General features: G+C 38.4%; 1 protein-coding gene across 1 annotated transcript in view; it reads right to left on the bottom strand.

Annotated features, from left to right (window-relative positions):
• The window catches only part of TTYH3 (tweety family member 3), a 443,816-nt gene that overhangs the window by 123,286 nt on the left and 301,484 nt on the right, over nucleotides 1-19,046 (bottom strand). The window lies entirely within an intron of this gene.

Raw genomic sequence — 19,046 nt, 5'->3', positions numbered from 1 at the left:
GAGATGATGTAGAACTATGTCTACTCCCTTCATCTGATGAATCATCTTGGGCAACTTTACTATCTGTGGCAGTACTGTCCTTACTTTGTTTGGACGCTATGGCACAATTATCACACATATTTGAAGGGGGAGACACATTGGCTTCCATACACACAGAACATAGTCTATCTGAAGGCACAGACATGTTAAATAGGCTTAAACTTGTCAATAAAGTACAAAAACCGTTTTAAAACAAAACCGTTACTGTCTCTTTAAATTTTAAACAGGGCACACTTTATTACTGAATATGTGAAAAACTATGAAGGAATTGTTCAATTTTAACCAAATTTTCACCACAGTGTCTTAAAGCATTCAAAGCATTGCACCCTAAATTTCAGGCTGTTAACCCTTAAAATGTGGAAACCGGAGCCTTTTACAGTTTTAACCCCCTTACAGTCCCAGCCCCAGCCTTTGCTGCGACTTCACCAAACCCAGGGGAGTATACGATACCAAATGAAGCCTTGTAGGAACCTTTTCAACTAATTCCAGACCCACACACATGCAGCTGCATGTACTGCTCTCAAAAGTAACTGCGCAGTAATGGCACGAAAATGAGGCTCTGCCTACTACAGAGAAAGGCCCTTCCTGACTGGGAAGGTGTCTAAACCAGTGCCTGACGTAAAAAAACGTTCCCCAAAGTTATAAAGTGTGAATTTCAATATCAAACTGTATAAAATGCCTAAATAAAGCAATCGATCTAGCCCATAAAAGTGTCTACCAGTTTTATAGCCCATATTAAGCCCTTTATTCTGTTTGAGACTAAGAAAATGGCTTACCGATCCCCAGGAGGGGAAAAATGACAGCCTTCCAGCATTACACAGTCTTGTTAGAAATATGGCTAGTCATACCTTAAGCAGAAAGTCTGCCAACTGCTCCCCCAACTGAAGTTATCTCATCTCAACAGTCCTGTGTGGGAACAGCAATCGATTTTAGTTACTGCTGCTAAAATCATACTCCTCTCACAAACAGAACTCTTCATCTTTTTCTGTTTCAGAGTAAATAGTACATACCAGCACTATTTTAAAATAACAAACTCTTGATAGTAGAATAAAAACTACAACTAAACACCACATACTCTTCACCATCTCCGTGGAGATGCTACTTGTTCAGAGCGGCAAAGAGAATGACTGGGGGGGGGCGGAGCCTGGGAGGGACTATATGGACAGCTTTTGCTGTGCTCTTTGCCATTTCCTGTTGGGGAGGAGAATATTCCCACGAGTTATGGATGACGCCATGGACCGGACACACCAATGTTGGAGAAATGTCATCACAGAAAGTGAAAAAAAGTTCTGCCTCTAGGTATACTTGCTAATTAAACTTTAAAAAATACATCTAAGTGTTATTCTCAGACTAATCTTTTCTTTGCCTGCATTATTCTAGCTAGTATTTATTTAGTGTTTAATGTCCCTTTCCCAAAAATAGTATAGGAGGCAGCCTACACTGTGTTGACACTAACACCAAAAGGCTGCAGGAGGAATATATATATATATATACATACAGGAGGCGTATATATATATATATATATATATATATATATATATATATATACACACACACATACATATATATACACACACACACACACACAAATGGGTGGTTATCCTTCTGTGTTTTGAAGCACAAACTGCTATACTAGTTTTGGTAAAACATTCAGGGGCAGATAACAGAGCGCATAAAAAGCATCAGGTATGGATCGTTAACATTGTTGGAGCACAATACTGCTTGAGTCTTTGTTTAAAGAATATGAAACCTAAAAAAATTCTTTCATAATTCAGGAGGAACCTAAATAGCAATGCGGCCCAGCTGGCATTATGCCGGATAGCTGGCACGCTATTGGCTAACATCACCTCACTGCAAAATAGAGTTCTGCTGTGGGCAACCTGAGACGCTCAGTGCGGCGAACACTACAGACAAATAAAGGAACTTTCAGCATGAAGTATTTTATACTTCATGACTGAAAGTCCCCTTTAAAGGGACATAAAACAGGTTGAGATCTGTACATATCTTAAAAGGGCTAATTAATTAAAAATAGTTTGTACAAAAAAATTGTTTAAAAAACATAATTTATGTAAGAACTTACCTGATAAATTCATTTCTTTCATATTAGCAAGAGTCCATGAGCTAGTGACGTATGGGATATACATTCCTACCAGGAGGGGCAAAGTTTCCCAAACCTCAAAATGCCTACAAATACACCCCTCACCACACCCACAATTCAGTTTAACGAATAGCCAAGAAGTGGGGTGATAAAAAAGTGCGAAAGCATATAAAATAAGGAATTGGAATAATTGTGCTTTATACAAAATCATAACCACCACAAAAAAAGGGCGGGCCTCATGGACTCTTGCTAATATGAAAGAAATGAATTTATCAGGTAAGTTCTTACATAAATTATGTTTTCTTTCATGTAATTAGCAAGAGTCCATGAGCTAGTGACGTATGGGATAATGACTACCCAAGAAGTGGATCTTTCCACACAAGAGTCACTAGAGAGGGAGGGATAAAATAAAGACAGCCAATTCCTGCTGAAAATAATCCACACCCAAAATAAAGTTTAACGAAAAACATAAGCAGAAGATTCAAACTGAAACCGCTGCCTGAAGTACTTTTCTACCAAAAACTGCTTCAGAAGAAGAAAATACATCAAAATGGTAGAATTTAGTAAAAGTATGAAAAGAGGACCAAGTTGCTGCTTTGCAGATCTGGTCAACCGAAGCTTCATTCCTAAACGCCCAGGAAGTAGAAACTGACCTAGTAGAATGAGCTGTAATTCTCTGAGGCGGAGTTTTACCCGACTCAACATAGGCAAGATGAATTAAAGATTTCAACCAAGATGCCAAAGAAATGGCAGAAGCTTTCTGGCCTTTTCTAGAACCGGAAAAGATAACAAATAGACTAGAAGTCTTACGAAAAGATTTCGTAGCTTCAACATAATATTTCAAAGCTCTAACGACATCCAAAGAATGCAACGATTTCTCCTTAGAATTCTTAGGATTAGGACATAATGAAGGAACCACAATTTCTCTACTAATGTTGTTGGAATTCACAACTTTAGGTAAAAATTCAAAAGAAGTTCGCAACACCGCCTTATCCTGATGAAAAATCAGAAAAGGAGACTCACAAGAAAGAGCAGATAATTCAGAAACTCTTCTGGCAGAAGAGATGGCCAAAAGGAACAAAACTTTCCAAGAAAGTAATTTAATGTCCAATGAATGCATAGGTTCAAACGGATGAGCTTGAAGAGCTCCCAGAACCAAATTCAAACTCCAAGGAGGAGAAATTGACTTAATGACAGGTTTTATACGAACCAAAGCTTGTACAAAACAATGAATATCAGGAAGAATAGCAATCTTTCTGTGAAAAAGAACAGAAAGAGCAGAGATTTGTCCTTTCAAAGAACTTGCGGACAAACCCTTATCTAAACCATCCTGAAGGAACTGTAAAATTCTCGGTATTCTAAAAGAATGCCAGGAAAAATGATGAGGAAGACACCAAGAAATATAAGTCTTCCAGACTCTATAATATATCTCTCGAGATACAGATTTACGAGCCTGTAATATAGTATTAATCACAGAGTCAGAGAAACCTCTTTGACCAAGAATCAAGCGTTCAATCTCCATACCTTTAAATTTAAGGATTTCAGATCCTGATGGAAAAAAGGACCTTGTGACAGAAGGTCTGGTCTTAACGGAAGAGTCCACGGTTGGCAAGAGGCCATCCGGACAAGATCCGCATACCAAAACCTGTGAGGCCATGCCGGAGCTACCAGCAGAACAAACGAGCATTCCTTCAGAATCTTGGAGATTACTCTTGGAAGAAGAACTAGAGGCGGAAAGATATAGGCAGGATGATACTTCCAAGGAAGTGATAATGCATCCACTGCCTCCGCCTGAGGATCCCGGGATCTGGACAGATACCTGGGAAGTTTCTTGTTTAGATGGGACGCCATCAGATCTATTTCTGGAAGTTCCCACATTTGAACAATCTGAAGAAATACATCTGGGTGAAGAGACCATTCGCCCGGATGCAACGTTTGGCGACTGAGATAATCCGCTTCCCAATTGTCTACACCTGGGATATGAACCGCAGAGATTAGACAGGAGCTGGATTCCGCCCAAACCAAAATTTTAGATACTTCTTTCATAGCCAGAGGACTGTGAGTCCCTCCTTGATGATTGATGTATGCCACAGTTGTGACATTGTCTGTCTGAAAACAAATGAACGATTCTCTCTTCAGAAGAGGCCAAAACTGAAGAGCTCTGAAAATTGCACGGAGTTCCAAAATATTGATCGGTAATCTCACCTCCTGAGATTCCCAAACTCCTTGTGCCGTCAGAGATCCCCACACAGCTCCCCAACCTGTGAGACTTGCATCTGTTGAAATTACAGTCCAGGTCGGAAGCACAAAAGAAGCCCCCTGAATTAAACGATGGTGATCTGTCCACCATGTTAGAGAGTGTCGAACAATCGGTTTTAAAGATATTAATTGAGATATCTTCGTGTAATCCTTGCACCATTGCTTCAGCATACAGAGCTGAAGAGGTCGCATGTGAAAACGAGCAAAGGGGATCGCGTCCGATGCAGCAGTCATAAGACCTAGAATTTCCATGCATAAGGCTACCGAAGGGAATGATTGTGACTGAAGGTTTCGACAAGCTGTAATCAACTTTAGACGTCTCTTGTCTGTTAAAGACAGAGTCATGGACACTGAATCCATCTGGAAACCCAGAAAGGTTACCCTTGTCTGAGGAATCAAAGAACTTTTTGGTAAATTGATCCTCCAACCATGATCTTGAAGAAACAACACAAGTCGATTCGTATGAGATTCTGCTAAATGTAAAGACTGAGCAAGTACCAAGATATCGTCCAAATAAGGAAATACCACAATACCCTGTTCTCTGATTACAGACAGCAGGGCACCGAGAACCTTTGTAAAAATTCTTGGAGCTGTAGCTAGGCCAAACGGCAGAGCCACAAACTGGTAATGCTTGTCCAGAAACGAGAATCTCAGGAACTGATAATGATCTGGATGAATCGGAATATGCAGATATGCATCCTGTAAATCTATTGTGGACATATAATTCCCTTGCTGAACAAAAGGTAAGATAGTCCTTACAGTTACCATCTTGAACGTTGGTATCCTTACATAACGATTCAATATTTTTAGATCCAGAACTGGTCTGAAAGAATCCTCCTTCTTTGGTACAATGAAGAGATTTGAATAAAACCCCATCCCCTGTTCCGGAACTGGCATAATTACTCCAGTCAACTCTAGATCTGAAACACATTTCAGAAATGCTTGAGCTTTTACTGGATTTACTGGGACACGGGAAAGAAAAAATCTCTTTGCAGGAGGTCTCAACTTGAAACAAATTCTGTACCCTTCTGAAACAATGCTCTGAATCCAAAGATTGTGAACAGAATTGATCCAAATTTTCTTGAAAAAACGTAACCTGCCCCCTACCAGCTGAGCTGGAATGAGGGCCGCACCTTCATGTGGACTTAGAAGCAGGCTTTGCCTTTCTAGCTGGCTTGGATTTATTCCAGACTGGAGATGGTCTCCAAACTGAAACTGCTCCTGAGGATGAAGGATCAGGCTTTTGTTCTTTGTTGAAACGAAAGGAACGAAAACGATTATTAGCCCTGTTTTTACCTTTAGATTTTTTATCCTGTGGTAAAAAAGTTCCTTTCCCACCAGTAACAGTTGAAATAATGGAATCCAACTGAGAACCAAATAATTTGTTACCCTGGAAAGAAATGGAAAGTAAAGTTGATTTAGAAGCCATATCAGCATTCCAAGTTTTAAGCCATAAAGCTCTTCTAGCTAAAATAGCTAGAGACATAAACCTGACATCAACTCTGATAATATCAAAAATGGCATCACAGATAAAATTATTAGCATGTTGAAGAAGAAGAATAATATCATGAGAATCATGATGTGTTACTTGTTGCGCTAAAGTTTCCAACCAAAAAGTTGAAGCTGCAGCAACATCAGCCAAAGATATAGCAGGTCTAAGAAGATTACCTGAACACAGATAAGCTTTTCTTAGAAAGGACTCAATTTTCCTATCTAGAGGATCCTTAAACGAAGTACCATCTGACGTAGGAATAGTAGTACGTTTAGCAAGGGTAGAAATAGCCCCATCAACTTTAGGGATCTTGTCCCAAAATTCTAATCTGTCAGACGGCACAGGATATAATTGCTTAAAACGTTTAGAAGGAGTAAATGAATTACCCAAATTATCCCATTCTTTGGAAATTACTGCAGAAATAGCATCAGGGACAGGAAAAACTTCTGGAATAACTACAGGAGTTTTAAAAACCTTATTTAAACGTTTAGATTTAGTATCAAGAGGACCAGAATCCTCTATTTCTAAAGCAATTAGGACTTCTTTAAGTAAAGAACGAATAAATTCCATTTTAAATAAATATGAAGATTTATCAGCATCAACCTCTGAGACAGAATCCTCTGAACCAGAGGAATCATCAGAATCAGAATGATGATGTTCAGTTAAAAATTCATCTGTAGGGAGAGAAGTTTTAAAAGATTTTTTACGTTTACTAGAAGGAGAAATAACAGACATAGCCTTCTTTATGGATTCAGAAACAAAATCTCTTATATTATCAGGAACATTCTGCACCTTAGATGTTGAAGGAACTACAACAGGCAATGGTACTTTACTAAAGGAAATATTATCTGCTTTAACAAATTTGTCATGACAATCAATACAAACAACAGCTGGAGGAATAGCTACCAAAAGTTTACAGCAGATACACTTAGCTTTGGTAGATTCAGCACTTGACAGCGATTTTCCTGTAGTATCTTCTGACTCAGATGCAACGTGAGACATCTTGCAATATGTAAGAGAAAAAACAACATATATATAAAGCAAAATTGATCAAATTCCTTAAATGACAGTTTCAGGAATGGGAAAAAATGCCAAAGAACAAGCTTCTAGCAACCAGAAGCAATAAAAAATGAGACTTAAATAATGTGGAGACAAAAGTGACGCCCATATTTTTCGCGCCAAATAAGACGCCCACATTATTTGGCGCCTAAATGCTTTTTGGCGCCAAAAATGACGCCACATCCGGAACGCCGACATTTTTGGCGCAAAATAACGTAAAAAAATGACGCAACTTCCGGCGACACGTATGACGCCGGAAACGGAATAGAATTTTTGCGCCAAAAAAGTCCGCGCCAAGAATGACTCAATAAAATGAAGCATTTTCAGCCCCCGCGAGCCTAACAGCCCACAGGGAAAAAGTCAAATTTTAAGGTAAGAAAAAATATTAAATTAAAATGCATTATCCCAAATATGAAACTGACTGTCTGAAAATAAGGAAAGTTGAACATTCTGAGTCAAGGCAAATAAATGTTTGAATACATATATTTAGAACTTTATAAACAAAGTGCCCAACCATAGCTAGGAGTGTCACAGAAAATAAGACTTACTTACCCCAGGACACTCATCTACATATAGTAGATAGCCAAACCAGTACTGAAACGAGAATCAGTAGAGGTAATGGTATATATAAGAGTATATCGTCGATCTGAAAAGGGAGGTAAGAGATGAATCTCTACGACCGATAACAGAGAACCTATGAAATAGACCCCTTAGAAGGAGATCACTGCATTCAAATAGGCAATACTCTCCTCACATCCCTCTGACATTCACTGCACGCTGAGAGGAAAACCGGGCTCCAACTTGCTGCGGAGCGCATATCAACGTAGAATCTAGCACAAACTTACTTCACCACCGCCATCGGAGGCAAAGTTTGTAAAACTGAATTGTGGGTGTGGTGAGGGGTGTATTTGTAGGCATTTTGAGGTTTGGGAAACTTTGCCCCTCCTGGTAGGAATGTATATCCCATACGTCACTAGCTCATGGACTCTTGCTAATATGAAAGAAATGAATTTATCAGGTAAGTTCTTACATAAATTATGTTTTTTAAACAATTTTTTTGTACAAACTATTTTTAATTAATTAGCCCTTTTAAGATATGTACAGATCTCAACCTGTTTTATGTCCCTTTAAAGGGGACTTTCAGTCATGAAGTATAAAATACTTCATGCTGAAAGTTCCTTTATTTGTCTGTAGTGTTCGCCGCACTGAGCGTCTCAGGTTGCCCACAGCAGAACTCTATTTTGCAGTGAGGTGATGTTAGCCAATAGCGTGCCAGCTATCCGGCATAATGCCAGCTGGGCCGCATTGCTATTTAGGTTCCTCCTGAATTATGAAAGAATTTTTTTAGGTTTCATATTCTTTAAACAAAGACTCAAGCAGTATTGTGCTCCAACAATGTTAACGATCCATACCTGATGCTTTTTATGCGCTCTGTTATCTGCCCCTGAATGTTTTACCAAAACTAGTATAGCAGTTTGTGCTTCAAAACACAGAAGGATAACCACCCATTTGTGTGTGTGTGTGTGTGTATATATATGTATGTGTGTGTGTATATATATATATATATATATATATATATATATATACGCCTCCTGTATGTATATATATATATTCCTCCTGCAGCCTTTTGGTGTTAGTGTCAACACAGTGTAGGCTGCCTCCTATACTATTTTTGGGAAAGGGACATTAAACACTAAATAAATACTAGCTAGAATAATGCAGGCAAAGAAAAGATTAGTCTGAGAATAACACTTAGATGTATTTTTTAAAGTTTAATTAGCAAGTATACCTAGAGGCAGAACTTTTTTTCACTTTCTGTGATGACATTTCTCCAACATTGGTGTGTCCGGTCCATGGCGTCATCCATAACTCGTGGGAATATTCTCCTCCCCAACAGGAAATGGCAAAGAGCACAGCAAAAGCTGTCCATATAGTCCCTCCCAGGCTCCGCCCCCCCCAGTCATTCTCTTTGCCGCTCTGAACAAGTAGCATCTCCACGGAGATGGTGAAGAGTATGTGGTGTTTAGTTGTAGTTTTTATTCTACTATCAAGAGTTTGTTATTTTAAAATAGTGCTGGTATGTACTATTTACTCTGAAACAGAAAAAGATGAAGAGTTCTGTTTGTGAGAGGAGTATGATTTTAGCAGCAGTAACTAAAATCGATTGCTGTTCCCACACAGGACTGTTGAGATGAGATAACTTCAGTTGGGGGAGCAGTTGGCAGACTTTCTGCTTAAGGTATGACTAGCCATATTTCTAACAAGACTGTGTAATGCTGGAAGGCTGTCATTTTTCCCCTCCTGGGGATCGGTAAGCCATTTTCTTAGTCTCAAACAGAATAAAGGGCTTAATATGGGCTATAAAACTGGTAGACACTTTTATGGGCTAGATCGATTGCTTTATTTAGGCATTTTATACAGTTTGATATTGAAATTCACACCAAAAATGACGCCACATCCGGAACGCCGACATTTTTGGCGCAAAATAACGTAAAAAAATGACGCAACTTCCGGCGACACGTATGACGCCGGAAACGGAATAGAATTTTTGCGCCAAAAAAGTCCGCGCCAATGACTCAATAAAATGAAGCATTTTCAGCCCCCGCGAGCCTAACAGCCCACAGGGAAAAAGTCAAATTTTAAGGTAAGAAAAAATGTTAAATTAAAATGCATTATCCCAAATATGAAACTGACTGTCTGAAAATAAGGAAAGTTGAACATTCTGAGTCAAGGCAAATAAATGTTTGAATACATATATTTAGAACTTTATAAACAAAGTGCCCAACCATAGCTAGGAGTGTCACAGAAAATAAGACTTACTTACCCCAGGACACTCATCTACATATAGTAGATAGCCAAACCAGTACTGAAACGAGAATCAGTAGAGGTAATGGTATATATAAGAGTATATCGTCGATCTGAAAAGGGAGGTAAGAGATGAATCTCTACGACCGATAACAGAGAACCTATGAAATAGACCCCTTAGAAGGAGATCACTGCATTCAAATAGGCAATACTCTCCTCACATCCCTCTGACATTCACTGCACGCTGAGAGGAAAACCGGGCTCCAACTTGCTGCGGAGCGCATATCAACGTAGAATCTAGCACAAACTTACTTCACCACCTCCATCGGAGGCAAAGTTTGTAAAACTGAATTGTGGGTGTGGTGAGGGGTGTATTTGTAGGCATTTTGAGGTTTGGGAAACTTTGCCCCTCCTGGTAGGAATGTATATCCCATACGTCACTAGCTCATGGACTCTTGCTAATTACATGAAAGAAATTGCTGGCAAGTATTTTACAATAATTTTCAAAAGTAAGCAAAATGAATTACATAGTAAGCTGCCTGGAGCAGTCAACTCCACCCCCTTATCAGTGTTTAGACACAGGCATTGTATTTCAACTGAGTTCACTGCTTTTAGGCATGCTCCAGCAGATAATCCCTATTCACTTTTGCATTTTACTAAAACAACAATAGCTATAGATACAGCCATAGAAGGAAATGTGTGGGGGGGCGTTAGAGCTTTACAATTCAGAAACTAAAAAGAAAGGGTTAATGGCGATTCACTGCAGTATAAATTTGCAGGTAAAGTAATTAAAGTACATATTATTATATTTTGTCTCTATCCCAACTTGTTTTATGACCCTTTAATTGTTGCACTGGTAATTGTTTTACAAATGCTAGGATTTACTGTCCCTTTAAAAAAACGCTAACACATTTTGGATTGCACGCAAGTGCCACACAACCAACAACTTGTATTACAAGTAAAATTAGTGCACTACTGCAATTCCTATTGAAAGTATATGGCGGGCTATTAATGTATTGGGTTTTGTCAAACAATTTACTTTAGTTAAAAAGATTTTAACTTTAACTTTTAATACTGGATCGCATGTGATTGTTTGCACAAGGCAGAGAGCAAAACAACGTGGCACTCGATATCAATTTTACTTGTCTTGTAATTTGGGCTTCAGTTCTTAACGCTTCCAACTGTCCTGTATTTTGCGGGACTGTCAGTGGCTGGCAGCAATGTCTCCCTGTCCCTCTTGTAATTTTTAAAGTGAATGTAAATTTTGATGCTGATGCTGATTTTCGATTAAAAACAGGGGCACTTTAATTCATCAAAATTTACATTTCACTCGTGTTGAGATAAAAAAAACTTACCTTTTTGACAGCAGATCCAGCTTCCTCCACCCGTCGCAAAGCCTCTTCCTGGGTCTAAAATGAGGAATCCGGCTTCCTCCAATCACGGCATTGAATCAGACACTGATTCCCCCGGGTGGGAAGCCGTGATTGGAGGATGACCTATTCATCATTTCTGACATCAGAAATGGCTTGCGACGACCGGAGGAAGCTGGAGCTGCTGTCAAGATTAAAAGGTAAGTTTTTTTTTCACAACAGGAGTGAAATGTAAATTTTGATGAATTAAAGTGCCCCTGTTTTTAATCAAATTTTTAAAAACTGGGCACTTTAGCATCAAAATTTACATTCAATTTAATAATCACTATTAAAGAAACATGGGACTTCCATAGTATGTGATTTTTTTTTGCCAAATACAAAGAAAATCCATCACTACTATCAGGAAACCGGAAACATTTTGTATACAAAAAACATTGTGACCTATTACATTAAAGGGACAGGAAACCCCAGCATTTTCTTTAATGATTTGGATAGAACATACAATTTTATACAACTTTCCAATTTACTTCTATTATCAAATTTGCTTCAGTCTCTTGACATCCTTAGCTGAAGGAACAGCATTGCACTACTGGCAGGAAGCTGAACACATCTAGTTAGCCAATCACAAGAGACAAATGTGTGCAGGCACCAATTAGCAGCTAGCTCCCACTAGTGTAGGATATGTGCATATTTTTTTTTCAACAAGGGATACCAAGAGAACGAAGCACATTTGAAAAGAGAAGTGAATTTAAAGGGACAGTCTACACCAGAATTTTTATTGTTTTAAAAGATAGATAATCCCTAGATAATCCCTTTATTCCCCATTCCCCAGATTTGCATAACCAACACAGTTATATTAATATACTTTTAACCTCTGTGATTACCTTGTGTCTAAGCCTCTGCAAACTGCCCCTTTATTTCATTTCTTTTGACAGATTTGCAATTTAGCCAATCAGTGCCTGCTCCCAGATAACTTCACGTGCATCTATATGAAACACATGAACTAACACCCTCTAGTGGTGAAAAACTGTTAAAATGCATTCTGAAAAGAGGTGGCCTTCAAGGTCTAAGAAAGTGAAATTAAAAACTACAAGATACTTTACAAATTCCTTCCTAACATGCTTTGTGTTCCATTTTCCTTTTCTTGTCACTAGAATATTTCCACAAAATGGATATTTATCTTTTTCTTAAGTTTTGTGAAGTATCTCAGACTCTCAGAAGAAGCAGCAGGTGTGCGGTTTTCTTTTACCTTTTATATTCGTATTGTAGAATGTGACATTGTCCTAAACCACCAGGGTTTGAAGTGTGACACTGAGAAGCTATTTGTATAAAATGTGCTCAAAGAAATGACAGAAAAAGGAAATTCTGTATAGGCCACAAGTGTTTGGTTACACTTGGGTTAAATGCCTGATATTCCAAGTAGAAAAAGATGCAGCTATAAGATGTGCAGAAGCAATATCCTTTTATTCTGTTTCAAGTTAAAGGGACATGGTACCCAACATTTTTCTTTCATGATTCAGATAGAAGATACAATTTTAAACAACTTTCCAATTTACTTCTATTATTTAATTAGCTTCCTTCTCTTGTTATCCTTTGCTGAAAGGTTTATCTAGGTAAGCTCAGGAGCAGCAGAGAACCTAGGTTCTAGCTGTTGATTGGTGGCCGCATATATATATATATATCGATTGTGATTGGCTCATCCATGTGTTCAGTTAGAAACCATTAGTGCATTGCTGCTCCTTCAACAAATGATACCAAGAGAATGAAATAGATTAGATAATAGGATAATAGAAGTAAATTAGAAAGATGTTTAAAATTGTATTCTCTATCTGAATCACGAAAGCAAATTTTTGGGTTTCATGTCCCTTTAAGGGTAATTATAATAAATTTGCCACTTTTGAAAAAGAAAAAAAAATGCTGACTGCATTCGCTCAGTTTAAAAATAATGCTGACTTATTGATTGAAAAAAATAAATAAAATATGTATATAGTTTACATCTACTTAAAGGGACGTGAACCCCCACGTTTTTTTCTTTATTATTCAGAGCATACAATTTTAAGTTTCCAATTTACTTCTATTATCAAATTTCTTCGTTCTCATGCTATTCTTTGTTGAAGAGATACGTAGGTCGGTAGGTTGCGTGCACGTCTGAAGCACTTACATGACAGAGAATAGTGCTTTTACTAATGTATAACATTGTTGCAAAACTGCTGCCATATAGTGGTGCACACTCCTGAGCCCACCTCCATGCTTTTAAAAAATGGATAACAAGAAAACTAAGAAAATTTGGTAAAAGAAGTAAATTTGAAAGATGTTTAAAATTAAATGCTCTCTCTCAATCACGAAAGAAAACGTTTGGGATTTATGTCCCTTTAACATTTGGATATTGAAATGTTGATTTTTACAGACTTTAAGGGACATGAAACCCAAAAGGTTACTTTCATGATTCAGAAAAAACAAACAATTTTAAACAACTTTATAATTTACTTCTATGATCAAATATCGTTTGTTCTCTTGGTATTGTTTGTTGAAAAGCAGGGAGGTACAGCTCAGGAGTATGCACGTGTCTAGAGCACTATATGGCAGCAGTTTTGCAAGAATGTTATAGATGGCAGCACTAAATGTCGTGCTCCAGACACCTAGGTATTTCTTTAACAAAGAATATCATTTGAATGAAGCAAATTTGATCATAGAAGTAAAAAAATGAAACTTTTTTTTAAATTGTGTGCTCTGTCCGAATCACAAAATATATTTTTTGGGGGTTTCATATTCCTTTGCATAAGTCTATGGGAATCAACATCCAAGTGTAATACGTGAATGTTACCATTTAAAATAATGTAATATTAGATTAAAGGGACAGTCAACACCCAGGAAAACTTTATCCCATACTTTAGAACCACAAAAAAAGATGCGCCTGCACCGCATCCCATCTTCAATACCACTAACGTTATGTGTCTAATCATCGAAAGCCCATACAGTTTTCAGCGGTAAATATGGCCGCCAAACTCCTCCCCCTCCTCCTCCGTCCCCTTCTTTTTTTAATTCAATCCTTGTTCACAGGGACGCTGTTATATTGCTAATGCGCATTATAATTTTAGTCTGTTTGCTATTAGAAATAGAAAGTGTCTCTGTGAACGAGTGTAAAGAATCTAGCTGAGGATTTGATTCTGCTTGGCGGATGACTTTAAAGGGACAGTCAACACCAGAATTTTTGTTGTTTTAAAAGATAGATAATCCCTTTATTACCCATTCCCCAGTTTTGCATAACCAACACAGTTATATTAATATAGTTTTTACCTCTGTGATTACCTTGTATCTAAGCCTCTGCAAACTGCCCCCTTATTTCAGTTCTTTTGAAAGACATCCATTTTAGCCAATCAGTGCTCACTCCTCGGTAACTTCACGTGCATGAGCTCAATGTTATCTATATGAAACACATAAACGAACACCCTCTAGTGGTCAAAATGCATTCAGCTTAGAGGCGGCCTTCAAAGTCTAAGAAATTAGCATATGAACCGCCTAGGTTTAGATTTCAACTAAGAATACCAAGAGAACAAAGCAAAATGGGTGATAAAATAAATTGTAAAGTTGTTTAAAAGGGACAGTCAAGTATAAATTAAACTTTCATTATTCAGATAGGACTTTTAATTTTAATCGACTTTCCAATTTACTTTTATCATCAAATTTGCTTTTTTCTCTTGGTATTCTTAGTTTAAACTAAACATAGGTAGGCTCATATGCTAATTTCTAAGCCTTTGAGGGCTGCCTCTTATCACAGGCTTTTTAAATCTCTTTTCAACACAAAGAGACAGAAAGTACACGTAGGCTATATAGATAACACTGTGTTCAGGCACAGAAAGTTATTTAAGATCTAGCACAATACAATGCTAAATTTAAGACAATAGATAATAAACAGTCACAGTCATGTGATCAGGGGGCTGGAAGAAGGTTCCTAGATACAAGGTAATCACAAAGGTAAAAAGTACATTAATATAACTGTGTTGGTTATGCAAAACTGGGGAATGAGTAATAAAGGGATTATCTATCTTTTAAAACAATAACAATTCTATGGTTGACTGTCCCTTTAAAATTACATGCCCTATTTGAATCATGAAAGTTTTTTTGGACTTGACTGTCCCTTTAAGAAGAAGCCTCCTACATAACGGTGGGGGGAGTTTGGCGGCCATATCTACCGCTGAAAACTGTATGTTCTTTCGAACATTAGACACATAACGTTAGTGGTATTGAAGATGGGATGCGGTGCAGGCACATTTTTTGTGTGAATCTAAGGTATGGGATAAAGTTTTCCTGGGTGTTGACTGTCCCTTTAACCCTGTGGAATCTGTTGGCACTCTAAAATAACTGATAATAATCATTCCAATGTAAAAGGGACAGTAAAGTCAAAATTAAACGTTCATGATTCACATAGAAAATGCAAGTTTAATCAACATTCCATATAACTTCTATTCTCAAATCGTGCTTTATTCTCTTGGTATCGTTTGTAGAAGACTAAACCTAGGTAGGAGTTTAGCAGCATGTACATGTCTATAGCAGTCCATGGCAGCAGTGTTTGTAACTATATATAAAATTGCTATAAACAATGTTGCTAACTATGCTTCAAGATGGTTTAAGAAACGTGCACACTCCTGAGCTCACTTATGATTACTCTTTAACAAAAGATACCAAGAGAACCAAGTAAAATTGATAATAAACGTACATTGGAAAGTTGTTTAAAATGTTATGCTCTATCCAAGCCATTTAAGTTTAATTTTTGACTTTACTGTCTGATCTATAGAAAGATTCAAATAGTAGAACAAACGTTAAGGGGAAATATTCAATGTACTAATTGAACGTAAAAAAAACGTAAGAATATTATCAGTTTCACAGCTAAATTACACGAAAAGGAGTCAAAATAATGAAAATACATTGTAAAGTCGTTTCATTACAAATAACTAAACATTTTATATAAAAATCTCAAGGTTTTACTCTCCCTTTAAAGGGACAATAAACATTATGATACATTTGTAAATTATATTCAAACATACCAGACTATACTTTTAATATAATCTATTCTTTTTATATTACCGCCCCTCCCTCCTCCTTGCTGCAGTGTGTTTTGCAACCCCCCCCCCCCCCTTTTGCTGCATCAAAAACTGACAAAAAGAACAATAAAACAAAAAAAATAAAACAGAAATACTGGAATTGACTCCAGTGTTAGGAAGATTCAAGAATAGCTGCTCTTAAAGTGAATGTAAATTTAGATGATAAAGTGCCCGTTTTTTAAAAATCCCAAAAAAAAACAGGAGCACTTTAATTCATCAAAATTTACATTTCACTTGTGTTGTGAAAATACTAACTTTTTAACCTTACAGCCGCTCCAATGATTCCCCCGGTCGTCACAAGCCTCTTCATATGTCAGAAATGATGGATTGGTCATCCTCCAATCATGGCTCCCCCCCCCCCCGGGGGGAATAGGTGTCTGATTTAACGCCATGATTGGAGGAAGCTTCCTCATTTTAGACCCAGGAAGAGGCTCTGCGACGGGCGGGGGAAGCGATGCAATGGCTGTCAAGATTAAAAGGTAAGTACTTTCACAACACAAGTGAAATGTAAATTCACTTTACATTTTACATTTTAAATTAACCCCTTAAGGACCAAGGACGTACACCACACGTCCTCAAAAAAAATACAGTTAATGACCGAGGACGTGTGGCGTACGTCCTTGGTCTGGAAAGCAGCTGGAAGCGATCCTGCTCGCTTCCAGCTGCTTTCCGGTTATTGCAGTGATGCCTCGATATGGAGGCATCCTGCAATAACCCCCCTTGGCCATCCGATGCAGAGAGAGCCACTCTGTGGCCCTCTCTGCACCGGACATCGGTGGCCGGTATCGTTGGTGGGTGGGAGCAAGTCTGGGAGGCGGGTGGGCGGCCATCGATGTGCCCAGTGGAGTGGAGGGGGGCGGGATCGGGGCGGGAGCGCGCACGGGAGCGCGCGCGTGCACGTAGGGCGGCGGGTGGGCGCGTGCACGGGGCGGGAGCGGGAGGGAACCGCTACACTACAGAAAAATAAAGTTTAAAAAGTACAAACAAATAACTTTTTGAAAGCTGTAAATAAACAGCTAAGAGATGTGGAAGGGGTGGGGGGTTGATCTTGGGGGGGGGGGAAGCTACACTGCAGAAAAGGTTTTTTTTTTTTAAAAAAAAGGCACATTTTTTCACTAAACTGGGTACTGGCAGACAGCTGCCAGTACCCAAGATGGCACCCATTAAGGCAGAAGGGGAGGGTTAGAGAGCTCTTTGGTGGGGGATCAGTAAGGCTGGGGGCTAAGGGGGGATCCTACACAGCAGCATATGTAAATATGCTAAAAAAAACACACAAAAAAGCCCAAATATAGCTTTTATTTTAGTACTGGCAGAGTTTCTGCCAGTACTTAAGATGGCGGGGACAATTGGGGGGTGGGGGAGGGAAGAGAGCTGTTTGGGAGGGATCAGGGGGTCTCATGTTTCAGGTGGGAGGCTGAGCTCTACACTAAAGCTAAAATTAACCCTGCAAGCTCCCTAAAAGCTACATAATTAACCCCTTCACTGCTAGCCATAATACACGTGTGAAATGCAGCAGCATTTGGCGGCCTTCTAATTACCAAAAAGCAACGCCAAAGCCATATATGTCTGCTATTTCTGAACAAAGGGGATCCCAGAGAAGCATTTACAACCATTTGTGCCATAATTGCACAAGCTGTTTGTAAATGATTTCAGTGAGAAACCTAAAATTGTGAAAAATTTAACGTTTTTTTTAATTTGATCGCATTTGGCGGTGAAATGGTGGCATGAAATATACCAAAATGGGCCTAGATCAATACTTGGGGTTGTCTACTACACTACACTAAAGCTAAAATTAACCCTAGAAGCTCCCTACATGCTCCATAATTAACCCCTTCACTGCTGGGCATAATACACGTGTAGTGCGCAGTGGCATTTAACAGCCTTCTAATTACTAAAAAGCAACGCCAAAGCCATATATGTCTGCTATTTCTGAACAAAGGGGATCTCAGAGAAGAATTTACAACCATTTAAGCCATAATTGCACAAGCTGTTTGTAAATAATTTCAGTGAGAAACCAAAAGTTTGTGAAAAATTTTTTTGTATTTAATCGCATTTGGCGGTGAAATGGTGGCATGAAATATACCAAAATGGGCCTAGATCAATACTTTGGGATGTCTACTAAAAAAAAATATATACATGTCAAGGGATATTCAGGGATTCCTGAAAGATATTAGTGTTCTAATGTAACTAGCGCTAATTTTGAAAAATAATGGTTTGGAAATAGCAAAGTGCTACTTGTATTTATGGCCCTATAACTTACAAAAAAAGCAAAGAACATGTAAACATTGGGTATTTCTAAACTCAGGACAAAATTTAGAAACTATTTAGCACTGGTGTTTTTTGGTGGTTGTAGATGTGTAACAGATTTTGGGGGTCAAAGTTAGAAAAAGTGTGTTTTTTTCAATTTTTTCCTCATATTTTATAAAAATTTTTATAGTAAATTATAAGATATGATGAAAATAATGGTATCTTTAGAAAGTCCATTTAATGGCGAGAAAAACGGTATATAATATGTGTGGGTACAGTAAATGAGTAAGATGAAAATTACAGCTAAACACAAACACCGCAAAAATGTAAAAATAGCCTTGGTCCCAAACGGACAGAAAATGGAAAAGTGCTGTGGTCATTAAGGGGTTAAAGTGCCCTTGTTTTTAATCGGATTTTTAAAAAACAGGCACTTTATCATCAAAATTTACATGCTAGGTGGACAAAATATTTAGAAGCAAATCTTTTTTTTTTGGAGGGGGGGGGGGGGGGGGGGGGGGGGGGGGGGGGGGGGGGGGGGGGGGGGGGGGGGGGGGGGGGGGGGGGGGGGGGGGGGG

The sequence above is a fragment of the Bombina bombina genome, chromosome 11, assembly GCF_027579735.1.
Source record: "Bombina bombina isolate aBomBom1 chromosome 11, aBomBom1.pri, whole genome shotgun sequence".
NCBI classification, from domain to species: Eukaryota; Metazoa; Chordata; class Amphibia; order Anura; family Bombinatoridae; genus Bombina; species Bombina bombina.
Note: the sequence above shows the minus strand (reverse complement) of the source record. Positions and strands in the feature narration are given on the sequence as shown.